Genomic DNA, 14,975 nt, shown 5'->3' with positions numbered 1-14,975 from the left:
CCCGGTCTGTGGCTTGTCTGCCACCTTTGTGATTACGGACACAGATGCTCCACTGTCCCCGTCACCACCTCACTCTGCAGCTGTCTTTCTCCTGCCAGACCCTCATTTGTCATCTCTAATCGGGGACAGCACTGCTACGTGTAGCTTGTTGTGTAGATTACATGAGTTAATCAAACGTGCACTGTCGGGCCTGGAACCCAGGGAGTGGGAGACAGGCTGGTTTGTTAGCGGCTGTTTTTCCTAGTGGCCACCCAGAGCACTGCATCTTGTGAGGCCAGCGCTGTCTCTGGCAGTTTTACTGTTGAAATGATGTTTCTTCTTTCAAGATTATGTAAATATTCACCACCATTGTTCTCTTAGTCTTGGTTTAAGAAGAAAATGCGTCTTTGAATCTTGCATCCATCTGGAATCCAGAATGTCTTTTGAAGTCCAAGGTTATGTAAGAACACATTTCTTGAGCATGTGACATTCCTGTAGGCGATTGGACTCCCTTTTCATGTTTAGTTAGTGTGTGTGTGTGTGTGTGTGTGTGTGTGTGTGTGTGTGTATGCACGTGTGCACACATGTACACACAGGATAATGTACACATTCATATATGTGTGGGCATGTGTGAGTGAATGAGTATGCCCAGGCCAGAGGTCAATTCTGGGTGTCTTCCTTGATGGCTCTCTGGCTTTCCATTTTTGAGACACAGTCTCTCACTGAACATGGAGCTTGTTGATTTGGAGAGGCTGCCGGGCCCTTGAGCTCGGAGATCCACCTGTCTCTGTCTTCCCAGGACGGACTACAGGCTTAAGTTACCATGTTTGGTTTTCACATGGGCGCTGGGGATCCAAACTGGGGTCCTCATGCATTTTGAGGCCACCGAACCAGTTCTCCAATCCCTTTATCAAATTTGAATCCCTCCCCTACTGTAGAAACCGTCTCCTGAATCTCAGGCTGGCCTCAAACTTGTGCTGTGCAGCCTAGGATGACCTTGAACTTGTGACTCTCTTGTCTCCATCTCTTTGTACTAGGATTACAGGCCTGTGCTAGCATGCTACTTGGTACTTAAACCCAGGGCTTTGTGCATGCTGAGCAAGCACACTGCCAACTGTCTACATCCTCAGCCCGAGAGCCTTCCCCTCTTAAAGACAGTTTTGTGGCCACAGTGTCTCTGCAAAGACAGGCCCGAGACTTCCTGTCCACCCACGTAGTTCTCTTTCCTGCAGACATCCCTTGTTAGCACAGCTCACTCTGCACAACCAAGGAACCAAAGTCCCCGTCTGTGGTTGAAGCTTCACTCAGTTCCTCTTATATTCTCTTTGGATATCACGTGACCTGTATTCATCATTGCTCCCAGGTGTTGCTAGAGTTTTCCCCAGTCCTGCTTGGCCCACCGTCAGGACAAATCTCTCTCACCCGCCAGGCCCGCAGCTGTTCAGACCCAATCAAGTAAACACACAGAGACTTATATTGCTTACAAACTGTATGGCCGTGGCAGGCTTCTGTAGCTTTGCGCCTTTTCCTGGAACTCGCTTTGGAGACCAGGCTGGCCTCGAACTCACAGAGATCCGCCTGGCTCTGCCTCCCGAGTGCTGGGATTAAAGGCGTGCGCCACCACCCGGCTAGTTCTTATATCTTAGATTAACCCATATCTATTAGTCTATAAGTTACCACGTGGCTCGTGGCTTACTGGTATCTTAACATCTTCTCATGGCAGCGGCTGGTAGTGTCTCCTGTCACTCTGCCTTCCTGTTCCCCGAATTCTCCTCTCCCCTTGTCCTGCCTATACTGCCTGCTTGGCTACTGGCCAATCAGTGTTTTATTTGTTAACCAATCAGAGCAACACATTTAACATACAGAACATCCCACAGCACCCAGGCTGTGATGTCTTTGAGGCCATCCTTGTGTTTGCTGCCCTGGATGATAAGAAACTAGCCCACCTCCATTTTGTTCCTAGGAGCCATTTTGAGTCTGTAGCCAAGTTAAGTTTCTGTTTACTATAAAACTTGAGTGGAACACACCTTTAATCCTAGCACTTGGGAGGCAGAGGCAGGCGGATCTCTGTGAGTTCGAGGCCAGCCTGGTCTACAGAGCTAGTTCTGGGACAGTCAGGGCTATACAAAGAAACCCTGTCTTGAAAAACCAACCAACTAAACAAACAAACAAACAAACAAACAAACAAAAACCCCAGCCCCCCCAACCCCAAACCAAAACAAAAAACCCTTGAGTTTGTCAGAGCTGGGCTGCACCCTACCCCAGTGACCATAGAATGTACCGTTAAACCAACCTCCTGGAGTCACCAGTTCTCAGACCCATTGCACCATGATCCACCTTCTTTAATTGCCTGGTCTTGCTTCTGTAACTACACTTACATGCAAAATAAACCCTATCCTATGGTTTTGTGCTATAAAAGAAGGTCTTGAGAAATTGGTTTGGGGCTGGTCTCCTGAACCCCGCCTTAGGGAGAGACAGCTACAGATTTGGTGGTGTGTACATGAATAAAAAGCTTGCTCTGATTTGGCCATAATTGGGATCGGTGGTCTTTCTCCTTGAGGCTGGGAGATTAACAGACAAAGTGTGCAATTCAAGATGCCACTCCAAGAGGATCTCTGCTGTCTCTCTCTCTCTGTTAGGTTGGGGCTGTGGGATTAGGGAAGGTCATGTTGGGTCAAGGGTAAGTACTGTGCCTATGATTTACCACTGTTCTCTCTCAAAGTGACAGAGCTGTCCTAACAGAGCCCTCTTCCCCACCCCCTTTAGATGGTTATATTTTCTTTCTTCTTTTAATAGCTTTTATTTATTCTTTGACACTTTCATGTGAGCGCATTCACCCCAACTCACCCCTCTCATCCCCCCCCACGATATCCCCTTTCCCACCTTCGTAGGTTTTTGTTGTTGTTGTATCTACTGAGTCCAGTCAGTGCTACCTGCTGGCATGCTGACTGATTTTGTTGGCTTGATCTTGTGCAGGTAACCATAGCTACAGTGAGTTCATGAGAACAATACCATTGCCGTGTCTAGAAGACAGCATCTCACAACACTCTTCCCTCTCCTCCAGCACTTCACACCCTCTTCCGTGATGGTCTCCAAGCCTTGGCGGGGGAGTGCTTGGCACAGGTGTCCTCTTAGGTTGGACCCCTCAACGGTCACTTATTCTCAGCACTTGGGACAATTACAGGACTCTACATTAACTGCTGACCACAGCAAAAGGAAACTTCTCTAGTCAGTGTTGGGAGCAGTACAAATGTATGGAGATGAACCAAATATTTCCAAGGCAGCTTGACAAGTCCACTTAGCAAGATGACAGTAGTAGGTTCTCCCTTAGGACTCCCGATCTTCTGATCCACAGGCTTTTGACTCGGTATACAGCACCAGGCATGAACTTGCTCCTGCCAAGCAGACCTCAGATCCAATCTGAAAGCAGTTGGTCACCCCTATGACCTTCATGCCACCATTGCATCAGAGCTTGGCAGGTCAGTTGTAGCATTCAGGACCCACTTCTGGATAACATTGTTATGACCCCCCCCCCCCCTTCTCCCAGAAGCACTATGAAATCCAGACAGCAGGGAGGGAGTTTTCAGGTAAGTTACAGCTTGATTTCCATATGCCCTAAAAGCAAAGTGTGCCATGTTTTTTAGCAATGTGGTCTTTCCATTGGACAACCAAGAACAATGATAATATCCTGGCTGTTGGGGGTTTGCTTCTGGGGCTCCCTAACCCATAACTCTGGGAATACCCCACACCTAGAACTGAGATGTTAATTTAAAGTCCCATGTCTTCTGGGGGTAACATTTTCCACCTACACATGGTATCTGTGTTCAAACCCTTTTTTAAAATATACTTTTAATTAGCAAAAAAAAAAAAAAAGTAGTGGGTTTTATAAGGGTTTTGTTTTTGCACATCCTTAACTTGGGTTATCCTACTCTAAGATATTTTCTCAGAACTCCCAGCCTCAATTCTCACTTAACTTTTTAGCCCGCAGTGCCCTGTGGCTGCAGAATATTTGTTTACACTGTAAAGATGTGTCTCGAGAAACCCTGTCTCGAAAAACAAAAACAAAAACAAACAAACAAACAAAAAAGATGTGTCTCTGCCTAAGACGCCTTCTGATTGGTTTAATAAAGAGCCAAATGGCCAATAGCTAGGCAGGAGAGGATTGGTGAGATTTCCTGGGAGAGAGAGAACTCTGGGAAGAAGAGAGGCAGAGAGATGCCAGAGAGACACGGAGCAAGTCAGACATACAGTACAGAGGAGAGGTAACTGAGCCACATGGCAAAATGTAGATGAATAAAAACAGGCTAATTAAATTATAAGAGCTAGTTGAGAAAAAGCCTAAGCTGAAGGCCAAGCTTTTATAATTAATATCAAGTCTCCATGTTGTTGTTTGTCAGCTGGCGGTCCAAAGAAAAGTCTAGCCACACTCTGCCTTTCCTTTCCTATCACATGTAATGTACTGGCTTCTCACTCCTGAGGCCTCTTCCTGGCCTAGCTATTTTATGGCCCTTTTGTGGCCTCCTGAGTGCTACAAACACTTGAACGAATGCAAACCTGATAATGCGAAGCTAGGGTTGACTTATGCGAGAACAGGTGATGTTTGTCTTCCTGGGCCTGGGCTGTGGGATGGACATACTTTCTATGTTGACTTACAACCCACTGCTGTGTTATTTCTTTGATGCTCTAGTTTGGCCATAAGGAGCATCTTCTGTGGACTCCTGAGTTCATGTCAACACTGCAGCTTTTTGCTGGTCTTCCCACATCGTTCTCAGTCCCCATTTTCTGTTGTGTTTAGGGGCTAATCAGTGCGAACAAGCCACTGCTGAGTGTCAGCCGCTGCTAGCACGCTGGGCCTGAGCCTGAGGCCCATATTCTGGCCATCTTTTCACTGTTATGCCCTCATAGGGCAAAGAGACATGTGGTGGTCTCTGGATCTCTTTCATAAGGGTACTAATCCCGTTCACAAGGACTCCACCCTCCCAATATAATGACCTCCCTAGTGTTCTCCTTGGGGGTTAGTAAAAGGACTTGGATGTGGAGTTCAATGGGGACACTGAGACATATTATTGGGGATATGAAGTCTACAAGAAGAAGGCTGTGTCCAGCATGGCTTGGTCTTGGAAACATGTTTGGGGTGTGTGGTGGCTTGACTAAGAATGGCCCCATGGGCTCATATTTGAATGTGTAGTCATCAGGGAGTGGCACTACTTGAGAAGGATTAGGAGGTGTGACCTTATTAGAGGAATAAGTGTCACTGGGGGTGGGATCTGAGGTTTCAGAAGCACAAGCCAGGGCCAGTGGCTTTCTCTCTTGTTGCTGCCTATGGATCTAGATGTAGAACTCTCAGCTCCTTCTCCAGCACCATGTCTGCCTGTGTGCTGCCATGATTCCTGCCATGCTGATAATGGACTAAACCTGTGAACCTGTAAGCAAGCCCCAGTCAAATGCTTTCCTTTGTAAGAGGTACCATGACCATGGTGTCTCTTTACAGCAATAAAACAGTGACTAAGTCAGGGTAGTAAATGTTGGAGAACTGAGAACCACCCACATTCCAGAGCCAGGTGCCCCCAAACCACCCTCAATAACTCAGCACCAACAGTCAGGTCGTCACCAGCCACCAAATGCGACACATTTCCACTGTTGCGACAAGTATCATATTCTTCCTATGTGCATGTGCTATACCCTAAAGCCAGTGCCTTCACGGACTGTTCTCTTTCTCCTGTGTCCTCGCTCAGAGGCAGTCTCTGTATACCATCCCAACCCCCAATAAAATTCTCATGTGAGGTCTGTTGCATGGAATGACTTTGTGGCATTCCTTGGTCCCTATCTGTCCCTATCTGCCAAGGTACTCTTCCACTGCTAAACCCTAACAATAAAGGAATGAAGGAAGGACAGATATACAGACACACATACAGAAAACCTGAAATCATCCAGAAGAGGAAGCTAGAGTTGCTAGTTTTTGCACATACCACCAAGATCTACACACAGACCAGACGAAGGCTTTGCCATCCCTGAGTATGACCCGAGGAAGACTTTGCTACTTCCCATGGGTCTGAGGCATTCCTCCTTGTCAATAACACACACTCACTCTGGACTTTATTCACTCCTTACACATTTGCTCCATGATTCCTCATCTCTCCATAGGAGAGTTATTAATACCATAGGCAGACAGACAGAGAGACAGATACCAGCATGACAGAGGCTCTGAGGGGTTCTGGCCCCAGCATCATAGGCTGTAGTTGTTTGTTTTTTGTTTTTATACTTTTTGGCTCTTTGTACTTTTTGGGGACCCACTACCCAGCCACCAAATAAATACACACACGGAGGCTCATTCTTACTTAATGAATGCCCGGCTTGTTTCTTGCCCAGCTTTTCTTAAATTATCTCGTGTCTTTTGCCTCTGGACTTTTACCTTTCTCTATGCTATATACCTTTTTTTTTTTTTTTTTTTTCTTCTTACTCCATGTCTAGCTGGGTGGCTGGCCACTTCTTTTCTTGCTCCTTAATTCTCTCCTCCCAGATTTCTCCTTCTATATATTCTCTCTGCCTCCCAGCCCAGCCTATCCTTTCTCCTGCCTTGCTATTGGCCATTCAGCCTTTTCTTAGACCATCAGGTGTTTTAGACAGGCACAGGAACACAGCTTCACAGAGTTAAACAAACGCAACATAGAAGAATGTAGCACAGCTTCACATCACTAAACAAACGTTCCAGAACGTAGACAAATGTAATACAGCTTCACCTAATATTCTACAGTAGGCAGCAGGGGGGGAGGGGAGGGTCTCTCCTTAGAAGTCTCCCAGGAAGGGTGGAGGGCAGCACAGCAGGAGTCTGAAGCCAGGTTCTCTGATTCCCAGCAGGCAACAGGGAAGGACCATGGAGGATGGGGCATAGGTGGCCAGGGATAGTGTCTGTACCTGCAAACTCACTTCCGCATGTGAGAAGTCCAGGCACCTGGAGTCTCAGATTCTCCAGCAATGCTCTCAGTAGGGTGCCTGCTAGTACCTAAGGCAGGGGAGGGGGAGGGGCTGCTGCAGGCGCTGTGGTATCAGCTCTTTGTGACCACACATGCATGTGCATACCCACATGTGTGCCTACACACATACAAAAATGCGTAAACAGTCACATAAAGAAAAAGGATTTCAACACTCGATTTTGAGGCTTCAGACAGTGGGCCAAGAGCACACTCCATCCTTTGAGCATTGATATTTCTGTGATGACTATGCACAGACATTTGTTTTATGTTCCCTCCCTCTATTGGGCACAAGAACAGGCCCTGATGATGGAAATATGGAATCTGAATCTAGCAATAGAGGTTGGGGAGCCCCTCCAGTGGGGTGTCCATGCTTGGCATCCCAAATAGGGGCCACAGCTTCAGGTGATTTTGTGGGGGAGGTTCTCACTTGCTAAATATTGAATGAGAAGGTTAACAACCAGGTGAAATCAGTCACAATCCTTCTAGGCAGAGAACAGTCTATCAAAGGAGGAGGCTTCAGGACAGCTGTGCAAAGAAACTGGTCCAGGGAAAGAGACTGGCTGTGTGCTGTGGCGTGTTAGCCGACCCCTCAGAACTGGTCTCCTCTCCAGGAGGGTACTGATAGTGGATTCCTAGCACAGCTGTAAGAGCTGGTGTCCTGGCATGCAAAATGATGCCTGCAGTTCAGATCCCTAGCACCCATGTAAATGCTGGGTGGGCATGTCGGGGAGGCTGCAGGGAGTGCACCCCGGTGTTCCTGGTACAGCTCTAGAAAAAAAGTGGGCTCTACCCCACAGCTCTTCAGCTTAGGTGTCTCTTGGGGTTTGGAACTACTTGAGTTTTTCATTGGGGAAAGAGTTCCTGGTTCCTGCACCTTCTGAGCCTCCACTCTCTCTGCAACATTGCTGAACTGAATTCTTTCCCAAAGTTCATAGGGTGGCCTCTTGACAAGCACACACACACGCACACACACACACTTGTACCACTCAGCAAACCCTCCTCTTGTGCCGGCTTTTTGGAACTGAATCACAGGCCCCCAAATAGCTCCAGCTGTGCCCTGCTGTCCTCTGACTGAGGCATCCCCCCTTGTCTTTTTTCCTCCATTTGCTACTCTCTCCCATGTATCCTCCAGAAACACCATGAAAGGGATGCTGTGCTTAGCAAAGCTGATGTATGGATGTGGCCCTGAATTTTGCACAGGGTCCCCCCAGGCTGTCTGTGTGCAGGACTGTGTGAATCTGGGGTTTGGGAAGCCAGGTCGAAGGCTCTTCTGGAGTCATGTGGCCCCATCCCAGCCCATGGTCCCATAGAAGCTTTAGATCTGGCTCAGGACTCAGTTGTGTGGATAGAAGCCTGTGCATTTGCTGGACTCCTCTTTGGACTCACCCAGGACCTGTACTTTCAGCAGCTCACAGGTGGATGGAGCATCTTACATCTTAGAAAGTTCTCCTCTGAAATGGTCTACACAGTGGCTTCAGGGTGGCCCAGGTTGACATCCCTGGTGATGAGCATGTAGATACCGGGAGTGATGATAGTAGAAAGAAAAGTTGGGGTTCCTAGCGAGTTCCCCATGACATAAAGATTTTATTCTGTGTTGCAGCACACTATTCTCCAGCATTTGAAGTTAACACCTGGTATCCTAGACAGGGATGGAATTTACTAGAATGTGAACTGACAAACAGATGCTCACAGGTCACACAGCAAGCAGCAGGACTCAATGGAGACTAATGAGCCCTCTGCTAAGTGTCACTGCATGATTTCAAACTTCAGTCTCCACCTGTATAACACAGCAACATAAATACCCACGAGTGGTTGTGAGGATGGAGTTCACACTGCCAACAAGCTTGTACCAGGGGCTGGCAGGAACTCAGCAGTGGGTGTTTTCTTCAGCCTGAGAGACTAAAGGCAATTCTGATCCTGGGGCGCCATCTGGTGTCCACGTTCCATCATTGCATTTCAGAGTGCCTAACTGCTTTTCTCTCCCCTCAGTTCCATGCCTGGGGTCCTCCTCCCTGCCCCATCCTACCCAGCTGTCCTTTCTGCAGCCTCCTATGCAGGGAAGATGGCAGGATGTGCCAGCGCAGGCCACTCTACTGCCACCCTGCCCAGGACCCTTGGGAACAGTCTGCTGTCCCTGGTGCCCCTTAGGCTGAAGAATGAGGCTTTGAGGAAGACCCAGGCCTCCTGTCTCTGGGTGGGCACTGGGGCCCCATGTTGGATTTTTCATTGTTTAGGTGTGTGTGTGTGTGTGTGTGTGTGTGTGTGTGTGTGTGTGTGTGTTCACTGGTTTGTGAGCACGTGAAAGCTAGAGTTCGATGTTAGATGTCTTCCTCTGTCCTTCTCTACCTTACTTTGGAGACAGTCTCTCCCTGCACTTTCAACTGGCCAATGGCTATAGGGACTGGCCGGCAAGGTCCTGCCCCGCTAGCAACACCAGGGTGCTGCAGCTCTGAACGTGGGTCCTCACGCCTGCACAGCACACACTTTACCCACTGATCTGTCCCCCAGACCCTCATGGTGGATGACTAAACCCAGCTGTTGCTGTTCCTGCAATTCTTCTAGCCCCACCCCCATCCCACCCCCCTCCACCCAGGTATGGGTGTCAGGCCCTGGGCTGGGCACACAGCACTTGCCAGTGATAAGTGATTAAGCAAATACCACCTTGAGGCGTTCAGCTGTTTCTCCTTGAAAAAGATCACCCCAGCTGGGCTGACTGACAGTTTACCACCCTCCTCATAGTGAGGTGAAGAGATTCTGCTCTGACTATGCAGCTGGTCCCTACCTCATGGCAACTCTGCTTGAGTCCTTGGGGAGGGGCTAGAGTATGTAGCTGCCAGAAGACTAGAGCAGGTCTGTGTTTATGTGGCTGCAGGGAATCCATCATCTCTGCTGGGTGAGGCTTTTCAGATATGGCCTGTTGGAGAGGACTGCTCAGGCCTTTGTCTGCAATCCCTCTCTTTACCCCCTGTAAAGAAGCCCAATAAACACGTTGGTTCCCCAGAGTGACCTTTGGTGGGATTGTGCCTTGGTTTGTGTCTGGGACCATAGGAGGAGGGGCAGACTTTGGGACTTTGCTTATGTCTACCCCTGGTAGGAATTTTAGCAACAAAAAGGTAGCCGGAGGGGGAGGAGGAGAGGGAGGAGGAAGAAATGGACTGGACTGCTTTTCCTGATTTGTGGCTCTGTATCTTCATGGTGGGTTGGGGATGGGGGGCAGGGTCATCATTGTGGTTAGGACTAGCCAGTTTATGATTGCTTTTCACTCATTGTTTGCCTCAAGTGCCTTCACGATCTCACCAGCCAGATTCAGTCGTTTTTGTCCCACCCAGCCTTCACCTGATGGCCGTGGGGCCACAGCTTCAGCTGCTGTCTTCTGTAGAAGTAACCTAGAGATAGACACAGGTGGATGTTTAGCCAAACGCCTGGGCACTTTGTGGCTCCATAACGTCTATACATAAAATTAGTCACTACCATGGTGACTGAGGAGATGATGGCTCAGTTTCTCAAGTACTTCCTTAGGAACGTGAGTACTAGAGTTCCCCAGCACCACATGGAAGTTGGGCGTTGTAAACAGAGGTGGAGTTTTTCTGTCCTGACTACCTGGTCCAAATAAACATACAAAAGCTTATATTACAAAATGCTCAGCCAGTAGCTCAGGCTTGTTATTAACTAGCTCTTTTTAATTAACCCATTTCTATTAATCTAGGTATTTGCACATGACCCGGGTGATATGAATGATAATGACACTGGTGGCTGCGCTGCTTACCGTGTGGAAAGGTCACGGTCACAACAGAACCCAGTGTTAGTTTTAGAACTTCACTGGGGTGTTGGGTGTGGAGGGAGACAAGAGAACCAGGCCTGTGGAGGAGAGCAAGTGCAGAGAGAGGGAAGATGGTGGGGGAGAGAGCAGAACAGAGAGAAAGGGTGGGGTCTGAGTCATGGCTCTTTAAGACGCATATGGGCTTACAGAGCCACGCCACATATGCGCAGATGGTGCGACCACGCTGCAGGGCATCACTAGGGCACCCTGATGACATAAGATGCAAGACCCTTTGCCTAACTCCTGACCTTCGCGTGTGTGGTCATGCAGCTGAAGTGGGGGCAGAATTCTAACACCGTGGCTTTACTGGTCCTCTGGCATCTTGCTTCTTGGCTTGCGTCTCTCCCGACTCTGTCCCTCTTCATCCCAGTCCTCACTTTGATTATTCTGCCTAACTTTATCCTGCCTTGCTAAAGGCCCAACAACTTTATTATTAGCCAATAAGAGTAATAGATATTCACAGCGTACAGAAGGATTATCTCTCAGCAGGGCATAGCATCACATGCCTTGGGGCTCACTGGCCAGCAAGTTTAGCACATTGATGAGCTCCATACGTAGTTGGAGACCCTGTCAAAAAATACGTTGGAGGGTGATTGAAGAGGTACCCAATGTTGACCTCTGACCTCTATAAGCATGCATGTATGTATGTGTACTTATATATGCATGTGGACACACAAATACACAAGTGTGTACACATACGCACACAGAGAAATGTTATTTTTCACTCTTTTGGCTCTTTGGGCGGGGGAGTGGGTCCCAAATAAATCATGCATGGAGGTTTATTCTTAATTATAAACGTCTGTCCTTAGTTTGGATTAAATTTATCCTGTCTACCTCTCACCTCTGGGCTTTTCCCATTCTCCTATTTCTGTAAATCTTACTCTTTTTCTGTGTCTTGCTGTGTAGCTGGGTGTCTGGCCCCTCATGTCCTCCATCCTTCTCTGGCTACTTCTTTTTCTCCTCCTCTCCTCCCAGATTTCTCCTTCTATTTATTCTCTCTGCCTGCCAGCCCTGCCTGTCCTTTCTCCTGTCTTGCTATTGGTCATTCAGTTCTTTATTAGACCATCAGGTTTTTAGACAGGCACAGTAACAGAGCTTCACAGAGTTAAACAAATACAACATAAACAAAAGTAACACCCCTTAAAATAATATTCTACAACAGAGAAAGAACAAAAGAAAACATCTTGCATTTTTATGAGGTTTTAAACAATGTTGAATGCTTTCTGTATTCTTGGAGGAGGTCTGGTTGTCTGGTATGGATTCTCCTGTGAAGGCTGGTTACTGCCTTGTACCTTGGCTTTTATTTCTGGATGTTTTGTTAAAAGTTTTTCTACACTGGGCAGTGGTGGCATATTCCTTTAATCACAGCACTTGGGAGGCAGAGGCAGATGGATCTCTGTGAGATCAAATTAAGCCTGGCTTAGAAAGCAAGTTCTAGGACAACCAGGGTTGTTACATAGAGAAACCCTGTCTCAAACAGCACTCCCTCCCCACCAACCAAAAAAAATTTTCTTGCTTACTATTTTTATGTTCCATTACTGGAAATGATTGATCCATATATTGAAACATTAGTGTGTTATCTTTGTCCAGGGTATGTTGGCATCATATTAGGAGTTGGAAGCATTTCAGAATAAGTTGGGAAATATTGGTGTCACCCCTCCCACCCCAAATGTGGAAGGATTATCAGGTGAAGGCACTCAGTTCTGAAATGTTCATTAGAAAATCAGGAGGGCTGGGCGGGTGGCTACACTGGCTGTTCCCTCAGAGACCCAAGTGGGGTTTCTAGCACTTGAACTGGGCTCACAGCCACAGGAATTCCAGCTATCGGGGTCTGATGCCCTCTTCTGGCCTCTGTGGGCATTGCACACATATGGCAGACATAACAGATTTAAAAAAAGTTAAAGTAAAAATTACAAAGAAAGAAAATGAGCCAGGTGGTGGTGGTGTACACCTTTAATCCCAGCACTTGGGAGGTGTAAGTAGTTGGATTTCTGTGAGTCTGAGGCCAGCCTAGGCTACAGAGTGAGTTCTAGGACAGCCCAGGCTACATAGAGAAACACTATCTCAGAAAAACAACAACAAAAGAGGCCAATTCAATTTCTTTATTGCACTCAACATAATTCAGTTTTGTCTGTCAGTATGATCAGTTGTATTTCTGAAGAATTTGCACATTTAATTGAATTGTCAAATGTTTTGTTACACTGTGCTTAAAATCCATTCTTTAATTTTTTTTTTGAGATAGGGTTTGTCTGTTTAGTTTTGGCACCTGTCCTGGATCTCACTCTGTAGACCAGGCTGGCCTTGAACTCAGAGATCCACATGGCTCTGCTTCCCCGAGTACTGGGTTAGAGGCGTGAGCCACCACTGCCCGGCTGGCATCCTTCTTTTCTTTCTCCTTTTCCTCCGTTTGTCCCTCTCTCCCATGTATCCTCCAGAAGCACCATCAATGTGATGCTGTGCTTAGCAAAGCTGATATACAGATGTGGCCCTGAATTTTGCACAGGGTCCCCCCAGGCTGTCTATGTGCAGGACTGTGTGAATCTGGGGTTTGGGAAGCCAGGTCGAAGGCTCTTCTGGAGTCATGTGGCCCCATCCCAGCCCATGGTCCCATAGAAGCTTCAGATCTGGCTCAGGACTCAGTTGTGTGGACAGAAGCCTGTGCATTTGCTGGACTCCTCTTTGGACTCACCCAGGACCTGCACTTTCAGCAGCTCACAGGTGGATGGAGCATCTTACATCTTAGAAAGTTCTCCTCTGAAATGGTCTACACAGTGGCTTGGGGTGGCCCAGGGTGACCATCCCTGGTGATGAGCATGTAGATACTGGGGCGATGGTAGTAGAAAGAAAAGTTGGGGTTCCTAGCGAGTTCCCCATGACATAAAGATTTTATTCTGTGTTGCAGCACACTATTCTCCAGCATTTGAAGTTAACACCTGGTATCCTAGACAGGGATGGAATTTACTAGAATGAGAACTGACAAACAGATGCTCACAGGTCACACAGCAAGCAGCAGGACTCAATGGAGACTAATGAGCCCTCTGCTAAGTGTCACTGCATGATTTCAAACTTCAGTCTCCACCTGTATAACACAGCAACATAAATACCCACGAGTGGATGTGAGGATGGAGTTCACACTGCCAACAAGCTTGTACCAGGGGCTGGCAGGAACTCAGCAGTGGGTGTTTTCTTCAGCCTGAGAGACCAAAGGCAATTCTGATCCTGGGGCGCCATCTGGTGTCCACGTTCCATCATTGCATTTCAGAGTGCCTAACTGCTTTTCTCTCCCCTCAGTTCCATGCCTGGGGTCCTCCTCCCTGCCCCATCCTACCCAGCTGTCCTTTCTGCAGCCTCCTATGCAGGGAAGATGGCAGGATGTGCCAGCGCAGGCCACTCTACTGCCACCCTGCCCAGGACCCTTGGGAACAGTCTGCTGTCCCTGGTGCCCCTTAGGCTGAAGAATGAGGCTTTGAGGAAGACCCAGGCCTCCTGTCTCTGGGTGGGCACTGGGGCCCCATGTTGGATTTTTCATTGTTTAGGGGTGTGTGTGTGTGTGTGTGTGTGTGTGTGTGTGTGTGTGTGTGTGTGTGTGTGTGTGTGTGTGTGTGTGTTTTCACTGGTTTGTGAGCACGTGAAAGCTAGAGTTCGATGTTAGATGTCTTCCTCTGTCCTTCTCTACCTTACTTTGGAGACAGTCTCTCCCTGCACTTTCAACTGGCCAATGGCTACAAGGACAGTCCGGCAAGGTCCTGCCCCACCAGCAATACCGGGATGCTGCAGCTCTGAACATGGGTCCTCACGCCTGCACAGCACACACTTTACCCACTGATCTGTCCCCCAGACCCTCATGGTGGATGACTAAACCCAGCTGTTGCTGTTCCTGCAATTCTTCTAGCCCCACCCCCATCCCACCCCCCTCCACCCAGGTATGGGTGTCAGGCCCTGGGCTGGGCACACAGCACTTGCCAGTGATAAGTGTTTAAGCAAATACCACCTTGAGGCGTTCAGCTGTTTCTCCTTGAAAAAAATCACCCCAGCTGGGCTGACTGACAGTTTAAGATCATAGTGGGGGAAGGGATTCTGCTCTGACTATCCAGCTGGTCCCTACCCCAAGGTGCTCTGCAAGAGCCCTGGGGAGGGGCTAGAGTATGTAGCTGCCAGAAGACTAGGGCAGGTCTGTGTTTATGTGGCTGCAGGGAATCCAT

Source organism: Peromyscus eremicus, chromosome 14, assembly GCF_949786415.1.
Source record: "Peromyscus eremicus chromosome 14, PerEre_H2_v1, whole genome shotgun sequence".
Taxonomy (NCBI): domain Eukaryota; kingdom Metazoa; phylum Chordata; class Mammalia; order Rodentia; family Cricetidae; genus Peromyscus; species Peromyscus eremicus.
The sequence above is the reverse complement of the archived record's forward strand: the minus strand, read 5'-3'. Positions refer to the sequence as shown.